Raw genomic sequence first — 26,256 nt, forward strand, 5'->3', positions numbered from 1 at the left:
CCTGTTCGTAGATAATTTTATTTCATTTTTTTTCGGGCTAAAGTTCCTGTCGTTGTTTTGATGTGCTTTTTTGGAAAGGATACGCTCGAGTGCTTAAATTTTACTGCCACTTAACGGTGCGTTTACTTTGGAAGTGCTGCCCAAGTGAAGAAGCTTCACATGCGAGAACAAACACACGAGGGGGAGAAAGAAAGAAGCACATAATTTTAAAAGCCAACATGCAATGCCCTCGCATTGCCTCATATTTTCACCTCACACACACTCTCAGTCACACCATTTTGGGTAGACATTTTTAATATTAACCCTCACGCTTGGGAGCTTCCGTTTGGGGTGGTGTGGGTTGTTGTTCTTTCCTTCTTCCCTGGGTAGATTTTCCACAACACACGTTTTTGGTGCGGCACGTTGTGCTTCATATGACACCTCCCCCGGGGTGAGTTTTCGGTTCAGGCTTTACCCGCGGAACTCTCCTCAAGTCCACTCTTCCTCCTCGTCGGGATGCAGGTGATGACATCCGGATCCGGTCGTCGCCGTCGTTGGCTGGCGTCCCGAAGCGTACGCGGTACGTGGCTCAATTAGGTTTCGGGCTGTGGCACTGGGAAAAAGACACCCGCGCGGACGCCCTCGAGCGACCTCGGTACTCGAAGTGGTTGCTTTTTTTTGTCATTTTCTGGATGAAAATGCAATTAAAAACGTTGACCGAGTTGGCCTCTCCCCGTCGTTGGTGGTGGTGGTGAACGACGGTGGCCTACCCGCGCACACACACACGCGCGCACGCAGAGTGAAGGAAATGATGAAAATAATTTATTCAACCATGTACGGTTATAAATAACAGAAAGAATGAATGAAAGATGTTGTATATTAAGTGTCGGTAGGTGTCTGTGGTGATGTAAAACGAGGATCAAATGATTGCATATTAAAGTAAATGTGGGGTTATATTAAAAGAAATGGGATTTTGTTTTCATTAGGTTTGGAATTACACTTGAACCGTAGAAGGTCACTATTAATCATTGAGCACTCGTTTACCTGGTGTCTATTTGATCTGGTTACTGGGACACGCTGAAACCCTCTCTGGAGTGTATGCAAACTACAGTTTGATTTTGAAACGCCTGAAGGTATGCAAAGAAAATATCTTTCAGGAAAGATGATGAAGATCGAGGCGGTTATACAAGGCATACATGGCATTTGAAGTGATATGTTTTTATATCATTTTTATATCATATGGCATTCGAGCCTTGCTTTTAAATATGTGGGATATTGGGATTCTCTGCATAAATCAATGCTTAATATCTGACACTGATATTGCTATGATTTTCAGCGCTCATCGTCCTGCACATTGATGTTTTCCAAATTCATGATAAGATTTCAGCATGAAAAAAGTTGGATTGAATGTAAAGATAACTTTTCTATTTTTGGTTTTATAGTTATTTATTGTACAAAATACAGTATTTCATAGCTATGCAGACGTTTTGTCAATTCTTACGATGTACAAATGCCTTTGTAGCAGGATATCAGATTTCTTTTTCTTCCTTGGTCCTATAACCTCGAGAGGTCTCGGCCAGCCAGTGCTGGCTTTCTGTAACTTGATTTTACCCGAAGCTGGATGAATATGAGCCCTGCGTACGGGAAAGCAGTCTTGGTGGGATTTGATCCCTGGTTCTGCCGTGTAAAGACCGGTGCCGGTGTCGCCGTGGGCTGACTATACAGCAATGGGCAAAATCAAGTGATGGCAAAATGCTGGCAAAATTGTCAAGTACGGGCAAATTAGAGTTTGTTAAACAACAATACACAGCAATACGGCCTAATTGTTCTGTATGTATACAAAAAACTACGATGCAAAGAAAACAAAAAGTGTCCTGCAGATTGCATAACATTGGGCGCAATTTCAGTCAAACGCTCGAAGGCATGCAATTTGCGTATCAAATTTATCTTCCACTGACTCTTAAAGCTACTTGCAAATGTAATTCTACCTAGAAATCATTATTTCCGGCCATTAAAAACGTGCTCTCCTATCACGCACGAGATTCAGATTCGTAGAAAAAAAAGATTAAACAATTACATCAAATTAAAATTTACCTTATCATCCTGTTCCGTGTATCGGTATCAAATTGAACGGAGAAATGTTAAAGTTTCCCCTTGCATAAATTCTATTTAAATTGTGTTTTTAATTCTCCCAAACTCTAGAGCTACCGGTTTGACATGTCAGGACAGGTAGAGGGTTCAAGTGTAACTTTCCGGTGGCATATAGTGCAAGTTCTCAAATTCGACGTATGTCAATTGCTGGTACGGTCAACTTTCCACTACATCCCATCTCTCTCTGAGTCAGACAATCGAACCACGGAACCTTCTGCACCGGTTGGTGATGAAAGTTTTTATTTAGTCTATCTATCTGGCAGAAGCAATTATATTAAGCTTCGTTACCATTTGCCCACGAGCGACAATTCGTGGAAACCGAGCCGGGTAGAAGTTTCGGGAAAAGTAATGAGCTGCACTGGCCAAATGTCGTCTTCCGCTAGCAACCGGGGGATGCCTAAATAGTAATATCAACGAGATGGGCAGATGAAGTAGATGGTTTCGGCGTGGTGCATAGCAAGTCGGTATCAAGTGCCATCTTGATGTGGCCCAAAAGTATGTCGCCTCCCCCACAAATTGACTCTCGCTCATTGCGTTGGACGACCACGAGAAATTGAACCAGCTACCGGGAAAGGCCAGTGTAGCAGGAGAAAACAATCAGGAAAAACAAATTTTCCCCCAGCTCTCGGTTCGATGGTGAGAAAAAGTGAAATTTAATCAGTGACGATGCGTCCACCTAATTGATTAGTGGTAATAGAAAACAAACCCCGGAACACGGCGCGGTTCCTTGCGCGCTGCTGAGAGCTCGTCCGGAGGGCAAAGTTTTTGTACGGAGCGGGATGAAAGCAAAAAAAAAAAAAAACAAGACGCCTGACGAGCTCAGCTCACGAAGGGATGCAGTACAGCGTGATGAATTATGTATCCGCGTCACGTACCGACGGATGGTGGGATTGTGGGATTGATGTCTGATTTACGAGTTTCCGGAAATTAGCGAAACCTTCGATACTTCGGTGGTATCGGATGCTTGCGGGAGCGAACTGTGAGGTGAACAGGACACAGGACGAATGATTAATTCGCCACATTTTGTCCCCCAAATAAACGGGAACTCACTCACACACACGCAAAGCAACGAGTTTGTTGGGAGAGTGCCTACTAAGCGGTTTTGGAAGCGAATTTCCCGGCTCGTGTCTTCGGGTGGAATCGATTAAAATTCAATCGCAAACGATTCGATTGTTTGTGAGTTACAATTTATTTCGAATCAAATTCAACCAGCGTAAAATGCTCGCCCGTCTCGGGTTGGCGTGCAGATTTGCCCTTTTTCTGGGAGGTTTTACCGGAGGATACTGGTGTGTGTGGGCTTAAATCTAATATCGAAAAATCGAGCAACCGTAACACGGGCGGTCGGTAGGCAAAAAGTCGGGTACATACACAATAAATGGCGATAAATTTCAGATAATGTCATTTGATTGTCTGTACCCATAATCTCGACACTGTACAAAATTAGTTTTTGATTCGAATGCATCACTAGAGTGTGTGTGAGAGAGAGAGAGAAAAAAAAGGCGAGCAGGAGGACGATACGCTTGGCGTGCCGAAATAAATGCTGATAGTTTTTCCATCCCCATCCCACACTAACATGTGTATGCTTGTGATCGTGTCTTTGTGTGTGTGTGTTTATGCAAATGGGTTCCCATTGCAAGTGTATGAAATTTATTTTGTTTTGATTGTCAATTGAATTGCCAATTGCAATCGATCTTTGCCGTCGTCTGCGTCGGGTTCAGGAAATGAAAGTGTAGGGCTAAATTGGCTGTGGCGGTTGTGTGAGGGAACGAGGGAAAGAAAGGAGGGTGGAAAGGGTTAGTCATGGGAAGGGAAGGGAAGCTTAATCTCTGCTCGGGAATGAATCTAAATTAAATCATGTCATTGGGACATATGCTTGCCTGGGCTGGAAGTGATTTTCCATGCGGGCCGAACGGTATGGTAGCCCGAAACCTTAATTCGATCGGTTTGAGACTAATTTTTAATGCACAGAAGTACACACGGAAGCACTATAACATGGAACAAATATACGATGTAGGAAAAAAAACTAAAACTTACTTAAATCGTCAAAAAAGAAGGTACAAACTCTATTACAGATTACAGCCTAAATGTATGCAACAGGAAAAAGGTTAGTAAATCGATCAGTCAGATAGTCAGGTTTTTAGTATGCAAAAGTACACATCGAAGCATTATTAGCCGCTCAATAAATTCGATACTTATTCAAACAACTCCAAACCATCCGAAGTAAGCTCTAAAGCTTATGCTCATATAATACAAAAGGAAGAATTTTAATAACGCCTAAAAGTATGCAATCCGCCAGACTTCTTTAAAGTGATTGTTGGGTATTTTTCAGGTGTATCAAGCACAAACGTAAGTCTTTTCATCTTTTTCAGCTTGATTATACCATGTAATTCTCAAAATTATCGGCCTACTAATAATACTAATAATTCAACTAGAATTACTCTCTTCCGGGTATTAGAGCCCACTTATACTAAACTTTTATTTAAATCCGCCTAAATGTATGCGACCGACATGCGACCATACTTGTTTGTGCGCCAAATTAATTTCTCCAATTAATTTTGCCCTTTAGCACCTTGCAATTTCCAGCGAAATGATGTAAAATTGCTCTATCAATTAGTTGTTATTCATCAAAACCATCAAGTCTTTCGCCAAGAAGCGCTAGCAATTGCGTGTGCAAAACTAAAAACAAGCAATTATTTGCTGCTTATGAATCGTTGCTGCACCGAACGCTCCATTCCACTGCAGTACAGCGGTAGTGGTGCAAGAAAAATATTAGAAAGCGCACTAATAATTGTTCATCCCGCGCTGCTGGTGATGATGAACGCGAAGCGACATAGAAAGGGGGAGCGAAATGGAAGAAAAACCAGTGTGGCTAGCGAGTCACACCGAGAGGCAATTAAAATGGAAAATGATAGTAAAGACAGAGCGGTTGTGGATGGGCTGGGCTGTGCCGGACAGCGAGAGCGAGAAAGCAGAGCGCAGAGGAAAAGTCTTCTGCAAACTCCCCGGACGGGTTTAGTGTACTTGTGCGCTGGTGCTTGAAAGGAAATATGAAACATTCTGGGGTTTTCGCATTTGACGTGCCGTGCCGTGGTGAGCTGGTTTGTTTGCAAGAATCTCGAAACGAGAAGAACAGGCCTTAGCCAGTGGGAAAGCAAGCGTTTCTGGGCAGTATTACAAGCGATCGTGGGATGGACGGAAAGTATCGTCATTATCTAGGTACACGAACTAGAACCTCATCACTAGAATCCGCTTTGGAGTTGTGTCCTTAACTTCATCTTCTGAGCTCCATATAAGTTCATGGAAATCTCTGAGGATTTATGATGAAAGTTATATTAACAATATTTCATTTAAAATGTAATGAACCACGGAAACCACTCGCTCAACCCATCCCGGAGCTGTGTGGAAGTTCACCGAGGTCTCGTGATAGAACCACTGGACCAGCTAATAATAACCATTTCGTAGTACGAGCTGGACTGAAGGACAACAGCGCTGCACTACATCTCCAAGCGAATGACAACCCATCACAGCTACAGCTGGAGCTGAACCGGCCGTGTGCCACATCTCTCGCAGAACAAGTCGGCTCTTCAACCTTTCGCCAGCTGGCCACCGTAGGCAATCGGCAAACTCGGCCGGGATTGACTTTATTTACATTAAAATGTTAGCGTCAGGCTTGTGTCATTCGTTCGTGCATCCGGGCCGTCCACTTTCTCTCGGGCCTTAATTTCTATTTTGAACAAATACTCATTACGATGAGGTTCACCCATCGTGGTTTATTTGTGCATTTACGTCAGGCTAGAGTGTCTCGATAGTGGGGAAAAAAGCCTCGGTAAAGCGAGGATAACACTGAACCCTCAAAGCTGAACCGATACAAACAGCTCAGCGGTGATAAATATTGCTGTGTGGCGTTACGACTGATGAGCTTTCATGACGTGTCCTTTTGAGCTATTTATTTACACAATAACAGTGCGATTGGGTTGTTAGAGAATGGTCAATACAACCGGTCATCGATGCTTCATTTGTGAGGCCTCAAATCTACGAGTCAAGGATATCGGACGAATCATGACGAATGGTATGAAATAAAATATTCGAACCCACGAACAAGGCGGAAAATATATCATTCTAGGGACAAGATTCAGTGCCCGTTTCAGTGCTTATAAAACAGAGGTTTATAAATCCTAGCAAAGATAGTAAAAAGCACAACGGTCCGAGTGGATCAGTTGAGTACTTTCCGAAGATCGATCAGAGTACATCAGAGGTGACAGAACACGATATAGACGTATGGTCATAAATCGAAACTACCTTTTTCTTATAAGCCCTCATCTGAGTATATACCGGACCGGAGAAGGTGCCATCGATACATGTAAAAGTACTGGTGTCCATCGTAAAACCTTTTTCTACACACCGTCAATATTGGGAAAATTCCACGGTCGTAAAAAACTAGGTGGTGCCGGGGTTATTGTTCTATCAAAAGGGGCTTGAATCGATTTTTAGTGGAAAAAAGAGAAAATTTTTGTTGATAGTATGTTGTTGAAGGTGGGGAACAAAATTTAATAAGGATATAGAAGAAAATAGTGGAAAGTATTGTACAAAAAAAAAAAAAACATTTTCCAATCCAAAAAAGCCTAATGTCGAGAAGAGCAAGATATATGCGCCTAAATGTATGCAAGGTGCCAGATACATTTATTTTTATTTATTTTATGTAGTAGCTCATTCGATCTGAGTCAAAAACGATGGGGACTGAATTCGTGTGTCAATTTTTAATTGGACTATTAAGGTGAATTGGACATTAATTGCTTTTACCTTGGTCAATGAAAATAATCATCCTAAAAGTATGCAACCGTCAAAAACAAATCGTTTTCATGTATAAATTTTTTACCCAAAACAGCTTCTAGTTGCTGTTCTTCACGATTTCATCGATGCAACCGAAATTTAATAGTTTTCCCCCCGAATATTCTATCCTTAAATTCCAAAGTAACCGACCATTTGCAGCACTAATCGTCACATTGAATTATTTACAGCTGGCTGATTGATCGGGCGTAAAATATTGATTCCGAAGAATTTATTTATCAAAACCGGGCACCGAACGAGAATTCCATGGTTTACAGTAGCCCCGTTTTTTGTTGCCATTGTCCTTACTCTTCCCGCCGTCCTCCACCGTTTCCCAGTCCAGTCCAGTAAACACATGGGTGCCGCGAACAACATGCATGCGGCACTGCAATTGCATTTTAATTGGAGCTGATTGTTGTGAGCATCGCAAAGCGGGAGAAAACATTAACAAAAAAACAACATCGAAAGCTCGTTTTTATTGCGCTAACCAACGAATGCTGCTCTTTCCATCACGCTGATGTACAGTTGATGGCAAAGAATTCCACCCACAAAAACACCCGAGACTGATTGATCGTATCCGGATGCAAAATAAATGACATTACCCGGTTGGACCCCGGGACAGGCGGGCAGACAGACAGACGGCCGGGCCATTGCTTACGGAGCACAGGAGTGTGCGAATAAATATCGAAATCGAATATTGATATGAAGCGCTCATCGGACTGTATCCCGAAAGTGTGCATAAACAACGGCCATGTGTGGGGGGGGGGGGGGGATAAGGAGGGAGAGGAGGTGAGGTTATGTCAGACGGAATCCCTTTCGCGGCCATTTTTACGCCTCCTTTCCACATCCAAAATGAGCCAGCCTGCCAGCCAGCTACAAATGGTTGACAGTTTTGTTGAAATGGTACGCATGTTTGGTTCGCGTTTCGCCTAGTGCAGTTGGTGAAAAGTTTTCAATCCTTTCGGATCAATTTTTAACTTCACATTTTCTTCTTTTTTTGTGGGTGTGTGCGCTTTGCTGAATCCATATCAAACAAAGCTGGACACTGGGTTTTTGTACGTTGTATCGGTGTTCTTTCATGATGGTTGTTCGTTCGGCCTTTGTGTTCGTGTGTGGTTTTTCGTGTGACTTTTGTCAACATTAACACCACGGGTCGACGGGTGGTACCGTATTGATGGAAGGAATATTTACGTGGAAAGCACTCTGTAACAGTGAACACCTGGAATTGAAACCTACGATCGGGTTTTTATGCGGAATTCATTACATTTAAATCCGTAAAGGCCTGTGTGATTGAGCAAGCAGATTATTGCAATTTAATGTGAAGTGAATAAATGAATGATGTGGTTTTGTGAACTTTTGGATCAAATAAAATGATTTTGGGAATAAAAGTATGGGCTGAAACGATTTCTTGGAAGCTAAATGAATTTTAATTCATAGAAGCGCCTAAAGATATGCAATTCACACTTAAATTAACAGTATGAAAATATTATGGGAACCATGGTCAATTTTACCCCTGGCAGCTTCAAAGACTATATAAAATCTTTCGAAGAGGTCACAGTTAATTCTTTTTTTATTTATAAGGAACGGCCTGACCGTATTGCTTGCTTTTAATTCTTCTCTTTATGAAAAATTACACGTAATTGCATACTTTATGGGATATAATTTGATTTTTATCAGGAATATCGCTCCTCACGATTTTGCTGCCTGAGCGCTGCTTGTAGTTGTCGCTAACCAAATGTATAGAAAAATACCTACTGAAGAATTGTGAGGATCAACAAATTATAGCTGCTTAAAAAGACTAGCAGAGCGATCCGGTGGCCTTGGCGATAGAGTTTCTGATCTTCACATAATTCGATATCTATTCCATTAAAAGTTTAGTTCAAAAGCATTGAAATGGCCGATAGGCCGAATGACCCATCGAGTTTGTAGTCCCACAGAATTAAAAAAATAATAATTATGCTTTTGCTGTGACACGATAAAAGCCCAACTTGTACGATCGACTTGGCGATAGTCATACAGCCTGTAAATTCTTTTTAGGCCTTTCACATGAACAAATGAGGCATGGGAGGCTGAACTTGATGTATAGTGACTGGGATGGTGTGTTCGACGGAATTTTTGAGATATTAAATTGACAGAGGACGTTGCACGACTGAGAGCATTGTCAAAGACTTCTGCTACCAATACCAGGCCAAGACAGTCAAGACTACAAAGTTACAGCGCCTCAAAGTAAGTTGAGTGAATCACCCCAAATAGCCTTCGTTCACCAACTATATCAACGAATGAATTTTGGGCGTCCCTGTGCTAGATGCAACAGCGACACCGGTCTTCTCGTGGCAGGACCGGGTTTCAAATCCGATCTTGGCAGTTCCCCCATAGTGAGGATAGACCATCCAACTCTGCGATATCAATAAGTTTAGTGAACCAGAAATGGCAGGCATGACCAAGAGAAGATATTGTTAGGCCTAGAAGAAAAAGAAGAAGGAGTTCAGTAAAGAGATTTCCTTCACAAGAATTAAGTATTGCGAGAAACTCTAAAGGAAAGAAAGTTAAACGACTTAAAACTCCATTTAAAGTAGAAAGTTTCACTTGAGAAATGTACTAGAATAAATTAAAAACAGAAAACCAAAGTAAAAAAAAAATCCCGAAAAATATTAAATTATAATCGTTAACTCTGATTCAATGCATAAAAATGCAATAAAGCACCGAAAACACCCCATTTCCAGCAGACATTAAACAGACAGAAAAGCCCTGAAAAACACACGAACAAATAGCAACACACACACACAGACATCCAACCCATAAAATTGTTCAATCGAAAACATTCTCACCCGTATTATTATTTCCTTGCTCCAACAGTTTTTCCACCACAGGACTTTAGACTTTGGTGAAAGGGAAAAAAGAAAGGTAAGTGAGTAAGTTTTTCCTTATTTCTTATTTCAAGTTATGAATCGTACTTTTTTCGTAGACTCCACACGCGCAACTAACCATGCCGAATGCTGTTAGCCCTGTTCCGTGACTTTTCGTTTTGCTTTCCCGAACAGCAAAAGAGCAGCATTATGTTTGCAGCCGGGACAAAGCGGGCGGTAGCACGATAACGAACCAAGAAAAACTTGCCCATCGGCCCGAAAAAAAAAAAACTAGTAACGACTAGCGAATGGCGTGGTCGAAAGTTGTCCAACAAAACGACACCGTCCAACAATTTGTCCGCGTATTGATTTCTACAATTTGCGAGGTGACGACAGTTCGACTTCCACCACGTCCAGACGTCGGCCAAAGCGGGGAAAATGCTTCCCATCACAACACTGACACACTGTCCTCTAGGTGGGAGGCGATGTGGGTAAAGGAATTGGAATCACACCCTTCAATCTCTCGCCTCGCCTGCCCTCTCACCCTTGCTTGCCCTGGCGGAGAAGCAACGAAGCCGAAAATGGCGCCCGGAAAATCAAATGACGATAAAAAAGGCAAAATTATTTGATTACATCTAGTAGGAATGCGAAAGTTTTTTTTTTTTCGGTGAGTTTTTAATACATTTTTTCGCTCGTTCGTTTGATCTCATGCTTTTGCTGGCGCTTCCTTCAGTGAAGGCCGTTTCGTCGCATAGCTAGTTTTCTTGTTGGCGATGGATGCTGGCAAAAGTTCGGCGCATTTTTCTACCCCTGGCCCATGGAAACGATTATGGGGAAAAAAGGGAATTGCTGTACACAATGTCTCCTACACAGGCAAGGGATGGTGGAAGGAAATAACCGACCAAGAGAGGGGGAAAAATCGCCCCCCCCCCTCCCCCAGCAGATAACATAAACTCCACCCGAACACGAATATAAATTCAAATGAAAAGGTTTATTTCACTGAAGCGATTTTATGGGAGTGATAAAATTTTAAAACCATGTTTAATCTTTCACGGCTTTTCACGACCGAGCTGGCTGTGAAAGGATTTTTCTGCGAGAGCGGCAAGAAAATTCGCACCATTCATTGCGTTTGCTGGCCGAGCATTGGCGTTGGGAGGGGTTTTTTCTTTCTTCGCTTCCCTGTATTCTTCGCTCGCCATTCGCCTCTTGGGGCGCAAAGTGTGGTAATGCAATGCGTTTAATGCGTTCACGCTTCACCGACAAGCGCGCTCACGAGATCAACAGCGCTTGATTTTCGTTTTTCTGTGCCCCTGTGTTTTATTTTATTCGGGGTGAAGAACAATTATTTTGACTAGTTTCGGGCTTTGGCCACCGGCTTGAAGAAGGGCGGATGGGGTTTTGTGCGAAGCATAAAAAATTAATGCCAACGTTAGTGCGCTTCATTGGAGGTCGCGCGTCGGAAGGATAGGGGATGGGGAAGGACAAGATTTGTTTTCTCGATTCGCAAAACAAATCGCCGAGGGTAAAAAAGCAATTTTTGCGTTGCGCCGAACTGTTGCAGGGCATTCCTTTTTTATGATGTGTTATTTATTGATAGTACGTATTAATGTGCCACGATCATGTTTTTTGTTGGTGGTGTGGTTGCTTTTCTAGCAACCAATTATTCATCCCAAGCGTCGGGATGCGTTTTTGGTACGGAAAGAATTGTTTTATGGACAACCATTAATAGCTAGCGTAAGAGCGAGAGAGAGACGAGCAAGAATGGGTAATAATAGACGAACATAAAATAAATGGTAAAATAATTGTATTTGCTCACCTTGCAGGCACAATTAGGGTGGTTAGAATCGATTTTTCAGACAAATATTATAAAAGACGCCTGAAAGTATGCAATCTCGTACAAATCTTGAATATTCTACGAATAGATGGCAATAAAAACTGGTAAATTTTCTAATAACTGCTCGCATTGCTGAATGTTTTTGATCGGTAATTTTTTATTTTATTTTTTGATAACGACCATGCAAGTTGCCTGAAAGTATGCAATACCATATCAGTGCAAAATATATTATCTTAAAATAATAAAACTTACTCATCTTTATTTTAAGGCGAAGGCCGTGGCAATAGCGGCGCCAATCTTCACTCTGAAAGACCGGAGATCAAATTCCTTATAATCAGATAGATTTCTTTTAGTTATTATTAATTTCAGTATGACGGCTTGACGCCGTATTGTCGTGGACTGATTTTAGCTACGGGTAAAATCAAGTCTCAGAAAGCAGAAAGAAATGACAAGCAATGAGCGTTCAAGGTTACAGTACTTCAGAACAAGAAGCATATTTACCTTACTGGATCGGGGTGGTCCTGTGGCCGAGGCGATAACGGCGCCGGTCTTCACACGGCAGGACTGGAATTTAAATCCCATCCAGACAGCCTCCCCGTAGGATGACTATTTTATTACGGGTAAAATTAAGTCACAGAAAGCCAGAAATGGCAGCAGGCCAGGCCCAAGACCTCACGAGGTTGTAGTGCCAAGGAAGAAGAAGAGTATAATATTGATCGTGAAAAGAAATAACAAAGATTTAACGCCTGCCTGCAGGTATGCAATTAATTCAAGATATAACAGCAACAAATCAGAAATGTTTTGTTTGTATGTATTTGGCAAGTTGGCAGCACATTCGGTATTGACAATGTGCTCAATACTTTTGAAAACCCAGAAAAATATTGTTTGATTCTTGCTCTCTTTACTGTTGGGACTTCTTTATTCCAAAATGATGTGGACAATAGCTGCAGCAGAGTGGCAACAAGACGTTAGAGAGAAAATTCCATTGCTCCCATAAAGAATAAAGAATTCTCTTAATACTAGACCAATCTTCAAAAATATCTCAAAATTTTAGTCATGAATGCACAGTAAATGGATTTAGTATAATAAATGACCACACTCCATTGAATTCCAGTTTAGAGTAAAATGAAGCCAATTAATTTAAAACTGGTTAGCCAAGTTCTCAAAAAGGTTGTTTTTGTGTCTTTTGAGTGTACCCTTAATACTAAATTTACTTGTTATAGTTCATTAATATTAAATTATGTCACGGTGACCGCCTTCGGGAATGGCATGCGGATTGCCTACATATTAGGCTCGAACAGTTATAGAGTTAGCAAAGAAGAACTGACTGGATGGCTCGATGTGGTAGATGCTACAGCAGGCACCGGTCATCACACGGCGAGCCAAAGGTTAAAATCCCATCTGGGCCATTTCCACAAAGTGAGGACGTTCTCTATGAATAAAAAAATCAGAGCATCAATGCTATTGTACGTGTTGATTTTGTAACAGAACAAGGTACAATTCAGGTGCCAAACTTTCAAATTCTTAATAAACACTGTGAATGACCAATGCAATTCGTTCATTGACATGGGAGGATACAAAATAAATACTGTCACCATATTAGCATACAAATAGGAACACGCTAACCTTTTCGTCACACCTTATTTGTGCATCACTTACCTCACAAAAAAAACCCCAAAAACGCAATAAGGCAACCAACCCGAAATTTGCCACCTTTGATTTTTGCATATTTTCCCTTTACCTTTTAAAGGTTATGTCCACAAACAGTCAAACGTGTTGTCACTTTTTCTGTTCCCACACTCCCACCCAATCTGACTGCTTGCCAGGAATCAGAATTTCCATCGAGAAGAGTTCCCTTCTCGCAGCTTCGAAGGGTCAAACGCAAGAGCTCGATTCGTTTCGTCGACGAGGATACTGTTGCCGTCCCGCACCGAAAATCATGCGTAATTAGATTATAAGTCATGCATAAACTTTTTCTTGGTGACAAAAATTTCCACCCCATCCACTCACCCGAAAGTGTACAGTGTTCCCTTCTCATTCTAAATTTAACACCCATCGCGCGCGTGAGTGCTTGCGAAGAGAGAAAGTTTTCACCGTCCCTTTGGCTTCTTTCGTTTCCATCATCCATCCCAACATCCAAACAAAAACCGGACCGTTGTCTTGTGCTGCTACTCCTACCATTCTCCGAGAACGGAAAATCTAAGAAAATAGCATCTTTCGTCTAACGCCAAGCTCCCTTCTCGCCCCCGTTTTGCGACACGTTTTTCGTCCGCACTTGGTATGCATTTGATAAGGGTTGAAATTGATTGAATTTTGATCAATTTAATCCCCGCCAGCAAAGAAAGTTCCAATATTTGTTAAGTAACTTTGGCTGGCAGCGCAACTCGTGCCCAGAATCTGGCGCCCTCGGTCGTGGTGCGTTTTCTTTGCTCGCTCGCTCGCTCTATTTTGCTTCGTCAATTTTCTGATGATGAGAGTTCGTTAAAATCGAATCGATAAAACATGTTAGCCAAGTACCAAGAGCATCTTAATAGGATGGAATATTTGGAAAAAGGTTTTTAAGGATCGAGCGAAAAAAAAATCGGGGGGATTCATGTGTGTCCTCCTTTTTCATTAATCGCATTCCATTCGGAACTCAGCGCAGGGAATTTGAATTTTGAGCACTAAAAATTAAGCAGATTAAAATGCCTGGCCGGAACGAACGGCGTGGGCGATGGTTATTTATTTTGCTTTCCCACTCCGCCATTCGATTCTTGGCAACCCCGAAGTAAGCGTTGGCTTCCATCGCTGGACAGGATCGGTTCACTTGTGCTGCGTTCTTGGAAAGAGGATTTGGTGTACAATAACATTTTGCAGCAGTGTTGTTGATTGTAGAGCAAAAAAAAAAAACACCCAAACAACAAAACATTCATACGATATCTGATTTCCTTCTTCAACCGTGAGCGCACAAAATACTGTTCCATAATAATCTCGAGAGGTACATTTCCCTAGCAACCTTCGCCGGTCGCTTGGATCGTTTGAAAGAAATACGCACAACGCATAAGCATATCGATATGATTGCTTCTTCTTTTTTTGTCGGCCATCACCAGACATAATACCATTGTGCCCAAAAGTATGATATGATACACTGAAAGCGTATTATTCTTTTGGGCAAACGGATCGAGGAAATACCGATAACACATGCCGAAATAAATAAAAAAAACACACACACACACTCAAGTACCCTGATCACAAAGGAAGCCTCACAAGGACCGTTCGCTTTTAAGTGTTGCTCATCCTTCGGGAAAGAACGCTACGAGGAAGAAAAAAAAACAACCTGTTCTTTCTACAGGTGTTTCACTTTTCTTTTGTGTCGCCCGCGCAAAAGCTGCTTTCCACCCATGTGGTTGACCTTCTGCTTAAGGATTTTCTAATGACAGCGGGGCGGGGGTTTTTGGGAAAGCAAAATTCTATCTCCAAACGCTACCCGACTCTAACGACCGGGTCGGGGTATCAAGACGGGCGTCGGTATTGTTAAAAGGAAAATAATATTTTTCCGATGATCTTTTTTCCTTTGCAGTTTCAAGAATGGTAATAGAATAATATTTTATTTATTAAGTGCGTGCTTAGGCGCGTCAGCGCACTCAGTCGAATAATATTTTTGAATATCGTTAAACGGTGTTTTTGGGTTGATATTTTGGCACGGATTTGAGCAACTGGAAGCAATGTTTAATTTATCTCGCGTTCTTCCTTACATGTCCTCCAGTTAGTTCTTCTGTTAGCTTTCCTATTTCATTTAAATTCAATTTTGAGCAATTTTTGTTTTCTTCTGTTCAAACTTATATTTTTTATATTCTCAAGTTCGTTGACTTCTTTTTCCATTTTTACATAAACACATACAATTCATTTATGTCTCGTTATATTTGTTTCTTTTATTTGCATCTTTTCAACAAGCATCTTCTTATACACAAGCTTTTAAATTTTGTTTCTCCTTTCCATTTGCCAGTTGATTCTTTCGTTTGTTGGTTTAGTCTCATTTATCTAAAACATTTAATAAAATAGGTAGTTTTGCTCAAAGTTTTCATGTTCAGAATTAAGTTTTTCACATTTTTTTTATAAACTTTGCGAAGACTTTTATTACTATAAGTTAAATTTACTTTTTCCTTTTGTTGTTTGTTTCGTAAAATTGTTTTATTCTTTTTTCACTTATGTGTCGATAAATTTTCTTGATTTCTTCGTGTTTCATTTCATTTTTATTTATCTTTTCGTCACATGAATTTGACTATCTTCTTGACGCTTTTCTCAATACTGTTGTGACACTTTTGTTAAGTAATTTTTGTGTGTTATGATTTTTATTAAATGTTTTGAATCTTTCTTGTTGAATTCCTGTTTAGTGGCTCTCATATTTTCATGTTTTATGTTCTTCTGGTTTGTTTATCTTTTATCGTTATACTCGATTGTTCGTTCCACAATTTCCCAAAGAAATATTTAACTTGTTTTGTTTGATTTTACTTGTTTTTTTTTGCAACTCTATGCATGCCTGGCTTGTTTTGGCTATTTTTTATTTTTTACATAAAATATCATTATATTGGCCACTGCTATATCAGCAAAGTGCTTGCTAGCTTGCTTTATTTTTATCATTTTGTTGCATTACGAGATATTTTATAGTAAACGATAGATAAAATCTTAAAATCCATTTAAGCATTTTGTTTACATCGAAATGGAGTTCCTATCTGCAAACCAACTGCAAATTTCTTCAGTAATTGTTGTTGTTTCCTCTCTTCCCTAAACAAAAAGAAACCAACCAACTTATTACTTTTATTACTAAATTTATAAGCTTGTTACGCATCGCCACCCAAAAACAAATGGAAGCCAGCTATTCCCCTCGAAAAACACAATTCTTTTCCAATCTTTTATCTTGATTTTGGTACTGAACGCTTGAAACAAAAAAAAAAAGCTCAACGCACACAACCCTTTTGTGAAAAATCGAAAACCTGCTACCATGCCGTAACTCGTTTACGGTCGTGGCCACAAGTTTGCCACGAGCACGGATTGAACGTGAGTAAAATGCACCAAAACTTTCTTTTCACACTTTAGCGCCTTCGGGCGTACGGGCCGAAATCTGAACAAGAAGGAGTAAGAAAAATGGGATGATGGGAAGGGGCGAGAAGGATTTTGGGCTAAAACTTCATAAGAGCTTTTTTGGCTGGGAAAGTTGTTTTTTGGGGGTAAAGGATGATTTTTCTAGCGCGTAAACTTACTTCTCCATTGTATTTTTTCGCAAACATGTCAATTGTTGTGCTTTAAATTGAGTAATTGGAAGGGTGAGGGGGGAAAGGAGAAAAACGAAAAACAAGGAATAATGGGTTGTGGAGTAAACATTTTTTGAATATCCAACACAGTAAATAGTTTGAAAATATTTTAAACCCGAAGTGTTTTGCTAAATATTTCTCGCTCAAAAATTAAACTACAATTTTAAAAAGGAGAACGTAAAACCGACCAAAAAGCCACCGTTACAACACAGATGAATCAGTAAAAAATAGAAAGCATTTTACTAACGCTCTTTTCCCCGAAACCGACGTCAACGTTTGACACGCGCGCGTACTCGCGCTGCTATTTTAGTTCAATTGCAGTCTATGAATTTGAGTGGAATGTTTTTGGTTGTATTTGTGCTATTTTCATTCACTTTTCTTCGTGGTAAAAATTTTGCTCCACAAAAACAATTGCACCCCGGTAGCAGCATCGTTTCGTATTATTTTGTGTCCAATTTTCGCAAAGCGTTAGCGCGATATTGCAGCCCAGAAGGGAGAGCAAGCATAAATGCTGACTGTGGCACTGTGGGGATTGTCTCGGTTTCGCTGGAAGAAACATGTTGGAGCAGCAAAATGTACCGTGTCAGCAAAATTTCATTTCATTCCAATTACATGATCCTTCCGTTCTGTCTCCGCTGCTAAATGGTTGAAGGCGATGAGAGGTTTTGTTTTATTCCGTTTTTTTTTGAGTTCATACCATTCGCAAATCGCTTCGCAGAATCGCTCAATATTTTTGTGAAATAAATTGAAACACGACTGGTGGTGATCCATCCGGTGTGATAAAGCATTTTTGTTGTTGAACGAGAAGTCATCTCATCTCTACTTTTATTTACAAGATAATATACGAGTACAAGCTCATTTTTCCCTTGGCACAATAACTCATCTTTTTCCCAATGTTAAACATCCTTTCCTGGCGAGGCGTTTAACATTCATCCCGAACAGCTCCCACCTTGGGCAGGATTAAACTCACTCCAGACGAATCACACCCCATCGCTACAATTGCCCACTTTGTGTCGACCAGCCATGATGAACCATTTAAGGCGAACCGGTCTAATTGAATCGAATGCTCCGTGCGGTAAGGATCAACAATCACATTAAGCACTTTGCTCTGTCAACCTCATAAACCAGTGACTTGAACCTTTTGGATGGGGGATGAAAAGCGCAAATAGAAAGCAAAGTGAGAGCAAACCAGCGGGCAGGGAAAAAGGCGCCAAACAAAATAAATAAACTTTAACTCACACTCACACAAACACACACAGAGAAGCACTACTAAACCAGCATCAAGTGACCACCGCCCAGGCTGAAGCCAGCCATGATGGCATCCCGAGGACGTCCGCAACCGTAGCCCGTAAAACACCCCAAAACCCCAGTCAAGGACACAAGCATGCGGGAACGGTACAATCTCGGTCAAATGGGCTGCCTGCGACATGGGAGTTGTCGGGTGTTGGCCACCACCACCACCAATAACAACACCAACGTTGGCACAATTCTTTGTCAAAACTAACATACATCCTTATCTCGTCCTAAAGTCCGGCCATATTTTGTCGTTGTCGGCCATTTCTGCTTCCGCCGCCCCGAAGGCGCAACCTTCTGCCGGTTGTGCTGCGAGGAACCGCCATTCAAAACGACCGCTCACAACTGGTCAAAACACCAAATGTCACTTTGAGACTCATCCGTTTCGAGCCAGGCCTTCCACTTATCCGCACCAAACTCGCACACTCTGAAACCTCATCGTTAAAGGGTGTGCTGGTTGGGTTGGTTGGTTGGGTTGGTGCTTGTGTGGTGCCATTTTGCCTGCCTACCGTCCTAAAAATCCTTTTTATCGACATACCCTCACAAACTTCCGGGGATCCCGTCATGTCATCAGAACCCGGTGGAGAAGTCACACGCTACCGGCCACCGGGCAAATGATCTACCTCGGGTGCCGATGGAAGAAGCAACAAGGGAAAAAAGAAAAACGCCACTTAAATCCTCAAGATCGGCATCGCTGGGTGTTAGGGGTATTCTTTCATCGTGGAAGAAACACATCACAGTAGATAGTAAATCGTGCATCAAACAAGAGTTCGTTTTTTTATTGAGAGCCTCAAGGTTTGCATATCCAAAGCTCACGCACCCAGCAGCGGTAAATGACGATACTTGGGGTGGATAAGGTGTTGTTGCAATGGCGTTATATTTTAAGGCGCCAAAAAGGACGGCAATCGGTAAAAGTAGCATCTCAGTGTAGTCCTTCCTTGCTGCGATGGACGCCTTCAATTCGTACTCAGTATCGAGAAGTGAAGCATGGAATCACATGTACCAGGAATAGGCGAAAGTTTATTTTCCGCGTACTTGTTAGGCACTACCGAGAGATCTCACTTGCTAAGGACATTGCAAACCTGCGTAGGACATAATCCGGCAAGTGGGTGCCATTCTTCGGTATAGAAATACAATGTTTGAATGGGCTAAATCGTTAGCAGAAGGAAAAATAGAGCGCCTGAATGTATGCAACGCTCTCCATTAAATATTATTTTAACCGAATATCCGAAATGATGGGTTTTTTCAGGCATTTATGCCACATTTGTACTGAATTTAACTTTCAGATAGAGATATCAGCATGTTGTTAATGTTGATTTCACCAATGTTTGGATAAAATACAGCTGTACAGGACCTTAGGCCTTAAGAGATCAGATTGAAGTATGCTGGTAGCGAGCCATCATGATTTTAAAGTAACTGTAGACGCTTTGAAAGTGTGAGCTGCAATAAATTTACAAAAAGTTTACTGCTCTATCTAATTTCCAGATGATGTCTTGTTGAGTTGAGAGTTTCGTTTAAGTGTATCGATACTAAGATGAGTCTGAGATGTTATGTCCCGGTTCTCGAGATAATAAACCCAAAAAATCTGTGCAAATTGTTCAAAATTTAAATTATTTCTGGTTTGTCTAAAAAAGAAGCTCACTAAAAAGTCTGATCCTGAAGACTTTATTCTACGATCTGATACGACCTTATACGACTTTGTGAAATCCAGGAATCGGTGCCAATAAGAGTCACCTCGGTCTCTTCAGCAATTTAATTATTTACAAGAGAATGACACCGAACAATCACTACCCACCTAATCGGTTTCGTCCACACAAATTGAAAAAAAAACCCTTGGTAGACCTCAAATAGAACTCCCTTGATTGTGTAGTTTCTTCCATAAGTTTACTCTCCCAACAAAAGATTCCACTAAAGGTACCGGGAACACGATTTATACTGAAGCATTTCTGTCCTTTCTCTTCCCGGAACAAGCTTTAGAAATGTATGAATGGAGGGGAAAAAGGCATGTAAAAGGCTATCGCCCAGAGCAACCTGCTGCAACAAACCCCCAAAATGAACATTCTATAGAAACGGCCCGTAACCGAGCGCAATCATTGGCTCGCAAATAGTTTTCATGAATAGTGTGGGCACGGTTTTTTAAAACCATTTCATTGAAAATCAAGTGAACCCATGTCGTGATACAAAACAAAACATATGATACCGAGCTCTCACCAGGAGCCAACCACCATCGGTAGGTCATCCAAATAAAACCCAAACTTCGTCCGGGCTTGCGGACGTGTGTCAGCCTTGATAAAGTGATGCGCCCCGTTGGTGGGTTCGGTGCACCAAAGCCATCGAACCGCGCCAGAAACGCGTCAGAAAATGATGGATTAACAGCTTGCACGCATTTAAGTGTGTGTAGAGAGTTCGGAAGTTCCGGTTCCGCTGTTTTTTTTTTTTGTCGTTGTAGTTGAAATTGAAAAGCAAAAACAGGCAAGAACCACAACACGCACCACTTTGGGTTTGGTGGGGTTTAGTGATGGAAATATTTTGACATCGATCGGTGGAAAACCAAACGAAACCGAAGCTGGTGATGGACCATGTTGCAAAAGGCGCGTACATTGCGTGGCAGCTTTGACAGGCCTTTGAACAGGCCGCAAAAGGATCGAATAGCGCTTCAGCCTTTGATCAAAGCGGGTATTGGGATGGAACGGTCGTTTTGTTGAAAGTGTGCTTTTAATTTTTGGCACGCACACACATTTAATAAATTTGTTTCTTTTGGTCGAAGAGGTACAAAAAGATAAACAAATAATACAAAATAAAGGATAACTGAGATAGGCATTAACCTTTGTAAAAGCATACAAAGAAGAAAAAATAATAAAACAACATTAAAATAAAAAAGAAAAGTGAAATAAACTAAATAATAAAGTATCAATGAAAAAATCAACAACTTGTTAAGATCATCAAAACATATAAGAAACCGAAAACTAAACATTAAAAAATCAACGAGGCTGAACTATAAAATGAGAACTAATTAACAAAAGCCATATCAAAGCATGAGAAACAACAAGCAAATTTCATCAAAATTCAATAAACAAATTTACAAACAGAAGGACTACAATAAAAATTAAAATTCATAAAAAAGGATAAAGACCAAGAAGCAAAATACACCAAAACAAAATGAAAACTTGGAATTGACAAAGAATGGTGACTTTAAGAAGCAAAATATCAGAAATAATTGATAAATGATAAATTGGTTTGAAAAAAAAGGAGAAAAGCAAGAAATCGACTGAAACTAACAAAAATCCTTCATAGAGGTTATGTAGAGTATTTAATAAAAAAAATAATAGAATAAAGTGCGAAAATGAAATGAAAAACTCAACAACAAATAAGTTTATAGAATAAAAAACAAGGAATACCCTTCAACAAAAATGGTGAAATAAAAATGTGATAAATATCAGTGATCTAGACGTAGTTCTAAAATTGATAAATAAAAAAAATTATTAAAGGTCATTTAAAATAGTAACTTTTTATCTTAAATTGAACTACTATTTTTCATTTTTCTTCTTTATGAAATAAACGTTCAGGTCCACAGTTACTCATCGATAAATTAAAACCTTTACTTTATACTTCAGCTGTGCATCGCCAGCATAAACCACCATGCACACCATGCAATTGAGGGAAGGAAAAACAATGAAAAAAAACCCCAAACTAACCTCACCAAACATTGCGTGACGAAGCGTATAATTTCAACAAATTCTAAGCGAACTTCAGCTCATCATGAAAGATGGCTGAATGAAAAGTGACGCAAAACACACACACAAAAAAAGCACAACGAACCTAGAACAAAATAATACACCACGACCCCCGTCGGTCAAACCGGCGAACCTCAGCCGCGGCTGATGTTTATTCACCCCAAAATCTATATTCAAAAGACGAGCGGCTTCTGGCGCATGAAAACGTGGATCGACCCTTTTTAAAAAGCTTTTTGTCCACTCACCGACGTACGACGAGCCAGCAAAAAAAAAAACCGGTTGCGAAAACAGAGCTCACGGATGTGGGAAACGATGGCGCTTCAACCGATGAAACGCCAGGAAACCAAAGCGAAGAAATCATCTCTGGCGCGGTTGAAAAGGTGGAAAATTTAAATAGTCGGTTCCGATTCCACCGGTCGTTCAAATATCGAGGCTCCGGTATTAAAAAAAGCACAGAGTTACCAATCGTTTTGGGCGAGCATTTTTTGTTTTGTTTGTCCAGGATTTTTATTTCTGTCATGCCGTGGCGGTTTTTTCCATGCAGCGTACCGCATGGTGCAACGGTATTCCACGGGAGTTTGTTGCATACCGATACAAACTGGCCGGAAATCAACCCAGTCCCGGGCGAAGGTATAATTAAATTTTCGTCCCGGCCCCGAAAGTTTGTTTCGCAGCTGAATGCATTTGCAATGCATGATGCACACAGTGCATCGTTGCAATCGGGTGCCAGGGCGCAGGCAAAAAAAAAAATGCAGGACACAGTTCGTCCACCCGAAATTGAGCAGCCTGCAGCTTGACGGTTGGCGGACACATTTCCCTACCACCAAACCCCTGGAAAACGCTTGATTGTGATAATGGTCCGAGTTAGCTTCCGCAGCAGCGGGGGAAAAAAACGGAAGCCAAAACCTACATTCAAACGGACAAAGTGGTGGCCCGGTGGCTTATGGTTTACATTGCATTCGCTTCTTTTTGTGTGTGTCCCGCGTTGTGTTGTTCGGGAAAAGGGCTCATCGTCTCGTTTCGGTGCAAAGTGATCCGATTGCGTAACGGGCCACCTGTTTTGTGATAATTTTTTGTTGTCCAGGTTCGTCTCCTTCAAATTTGAGTCCATTTTCGTTCACAGCTTTGCTCGCGGTTTCGACAGAATGGCTTCATGCCACGCCGATGGTGCTGAGGGTTGTAATCTGTGCTTCCGGGAGCGATCTTCAATTTTGGCGGAGCGAAACACTATCAGTGTTAATGTGAGTTTGGGAAGAATTTCGAAGGGTTTATTCTAGAGTTTTATGTGGTTTTTATGTTTTAGATTTATCAAAGATTTTATGCTCTTTTTTTTATTCATAAAGAACGGCCTGGCCGTATTGCTGGATTTTATGCTCTTATTAAAAGACAAATAATGCAAGAGTAAAAGTATTCAAGTTCAACTGCATATTAAGTAGTTTGCAAGACCGATTATATAAATTGAACATTGAGGTGTATTGCGAGAAGCATAACTTCAGGCGTTTTCTCATGTTAATTGGATAATTTTATCCTAGATTTTAATTTCAATTGCTCATATGCTGGATATAGTCGTTCTATAATCTTTGACCTTTGTTTCTCTTCTATCTCTTGCTTGTCTGAACGAATTTTTGAATTTAGTACTAATTTTGTTGGTCTTAGTTTTGAAGTTAAGGGACTTAGACTGCGTGGCTGGAAATTATATTTTTGTTCTAGGAAGTCGATTGTCACGAAACTCGTTGTTACCCTTTGATGTAAGCCACAAGACTGAACGCTGGAGTTCCAGATCAAGAGACCAAACTCTGATGCGTCTTGTTATGGAACTGCTCAGATGTGGTCTTATTACATACTCAGCTTCTGGCTGTTGAAGATGCTTCCTCTTTTAAACTCTATCATCACACAGAGGGACTCACAAGGCTTATTCTTATGAGATCAGATCGCTGATCAGTTATCAAAAGACTCGTATATTTCGTTAGAAATTCTGATGAGCCTTCTCCTAAGGACAAGGCTAAGATATAGGTCTGTGTCTCAGAAGCGTATATGCATACTTTCTAGTTTTAGAACTCTCCTTTCCAAAGGTTGAATGCCACCAACATTTTATCTCCTTTCTGGGTACTTTTCATGCGAGTTAACTTTTTATAAGTTTTAAGAAACATCCACAGCAAGATTTCTACACTATGTCAATAAATTTCGGGCTCAGGTAATTTATTTTTTTTAATTTTGTACAAGGTAACATTTATCCAACGATGTCATTGTCACAGGTATTGACCTGTCAAGATCGTATGTATCGGAAGGATTTCCATAGCATCATGACAAGTTCTCAAGCACAAGTTTTCAAGCTATATTTTGTCATCGTAGCCCGACGTTTGATATTATCTTTCGCAATTCTGGAAAGCCTAGAAAGCTTAAAGGTCATGCATGTTGTATCTGTTGCTCCTCTATTTGCTTCAGCATCTACCAGAGCCCAGTCATTTTAGTTTAGGCTGTGGTTAGGGGCTGAGCTGTAAAAATATCTTCTTCTCTTAGACATAGTTTTGAGTAGAGCAATACAGGTGTTTAATCCAAAATTGACCTCCATACATTTTTTATTGTTACATCCTGAAGCAGTATGAAAAATTAAAATACAAGTTGCACATTTTCACAAACGAGCTTCAGTTTTCCGATTGAAAAGCTACAGAGTTTCTTCTTAAAAGCATATATAACATGATACTGCGGTATGGCGTGAAAAATTCGTAAAATTTCATTCCGTTTTCCGATAGAAAAGCTAACTTCATTCATAGTAGCAGATCAAGCAGAACGAGGATATTGTTTTCCCATTCGGAGAAGGACAACATAGCCCCGTATGATTCCATAATAAATTGTTCTGTGTTCAGTGTTCGAACGAATGTGTTGAATGTACTGTAAAATGTTCTATGCAGGGTTGTTTCGAAAAATAATTTAAGCGAAAAACAAGTACATGTGAGGTGCAAATAATATATTGATGTGTCAGGAATTCATCTTAATTGGGAATGAAGGGAACATTCCCTACTTTTTTTTTACTCAATAATTTGTTCGTTGATATGCTCACATTTTTGTTTTTTTTTTCTCTGGAAGATATTTTTATTCATTCATTTACCGATCCTTTATTTTTGATGTTCGAATCTTCCTCATTCTATACGCATTATACAACGTGCTTGTTTCTCGCTAGACATTTCACTTGCCCAACTCACAAACACCGTTCTGAAGCACAATCGTTTCACGCAAACTTACCACTGCACAATAACAAAACGCCCCGGCACTTTTTGAAACAACTTTATCTTCACCGAATACCCCCCGGGTGCGTCTTCATCAGGTCTGGCCGGATAGTGCGAGTGTCGCGTGTCGTGTTCACAATATTCCGTCCAACCCCCTCCCCGGAGCGGATATGAAGATATTCTTAACTGCTAGTGATGCAGTTTTCCACCCAACTAACTGCTGGTCGTTTGTCACCACACGCTCATTAGCGCTTCGCAAAGTCGCGTAATGGATGCGCACTCACGTGTAAAGTGTTGTCGAGGTAAAATTGTGCAAAGTTTGCTCATTGCAAAACCGGGCTCTGGATGACGCCCGGTAGATGAATTGTTCACCTGAGCAAGCTCATCTTAGGTGGGTTGCCGGAAGGGGGTATAAGCGAAAGGGTAGGGGATGCTGCGGGGGGGGGGGAAATATATAATTTCACTCATTAAGCACGCTGGTGGCGTCATACATGCAAACCAAGCAGAAAAATTTATCATATTACCTTACCCGTATGCAGCTGAAGGTATGTTGCTGCTGGCTGGGTGCGAAGTTGCTCGCTCCTGCTAACGAGGTAGGAACAAAACAAGGTGGTTTGTAACAATAAACCATCTCACACCGGAGAGGGTGGTGAAACTTGGCGCAACTTTCTTACGATTACGTGGAAAAGACCTCGAAACTGTTTACTTTCGGTGGCTCCTGTTTTATGGCTTCCCATTAGGAAGGGATGCATATCGATTCGGGCGTGTGCACTCTTCCCTAGAACTGCAATTTAATCAAATAATCGTAACCCTTAATCGTATCTGCTAGCCCGCTCTCACATATCACTTTACGAGAACCCCCTTTAAAATAAAGGATTTTCAAAGCGCGAGAGTGGCCTTATCGTGCCCGATGACCATTACTTAAATGCGGAAAACACAACACTCCAAACCCCTGCCGATGGCACCCACGCCGTTGTGCTGAGTGCTGAGATAATGAACGCACACATCAAAGCTGCCACTCGAGAAGACACTTCAATTATTCAGATTCGAATACGAAGCAACGGTCCCGGCCCG

At 40.9% G+C, this 26,256-nt stretch overlaps 1 long non-coding RNA gene across 1 annotated transcript; it reads right to left on the bottom strand.

The window, feature by feature from the left end:
* Positions 1-25,437, bottom strand: LOC118509014. Its single transcript, XR_004905834.1, has 3 exons — positions 25,199-25,437; positions 1,024-1,106; positions 1-745 (listed from the first exon to the last, which is right to left on the bottom strand). It is a non-coding gene; the product is annotated as an uncharacterized LOC118509014 (long non-coding RNA).
* Between the last annotated feature and the right edge of the window lie 819 nt (positions 25,438-26,256).

Source organism: Anopheles stephensi, chromosome 3 (assembly GCF_013141755.1).
Source record: "Anopheles stephensi strain Indian chromosome 3, UCI_ANSTEP_V1.0, whole genome shotgun sequence".
Classification (NCBI taxonomy): domain Eukaryota; kingdom Metazoa; phylum Arthropoda; class Insecta; order Diptera; family Culicidae; genus Anopheles; species Anopheles stephensi.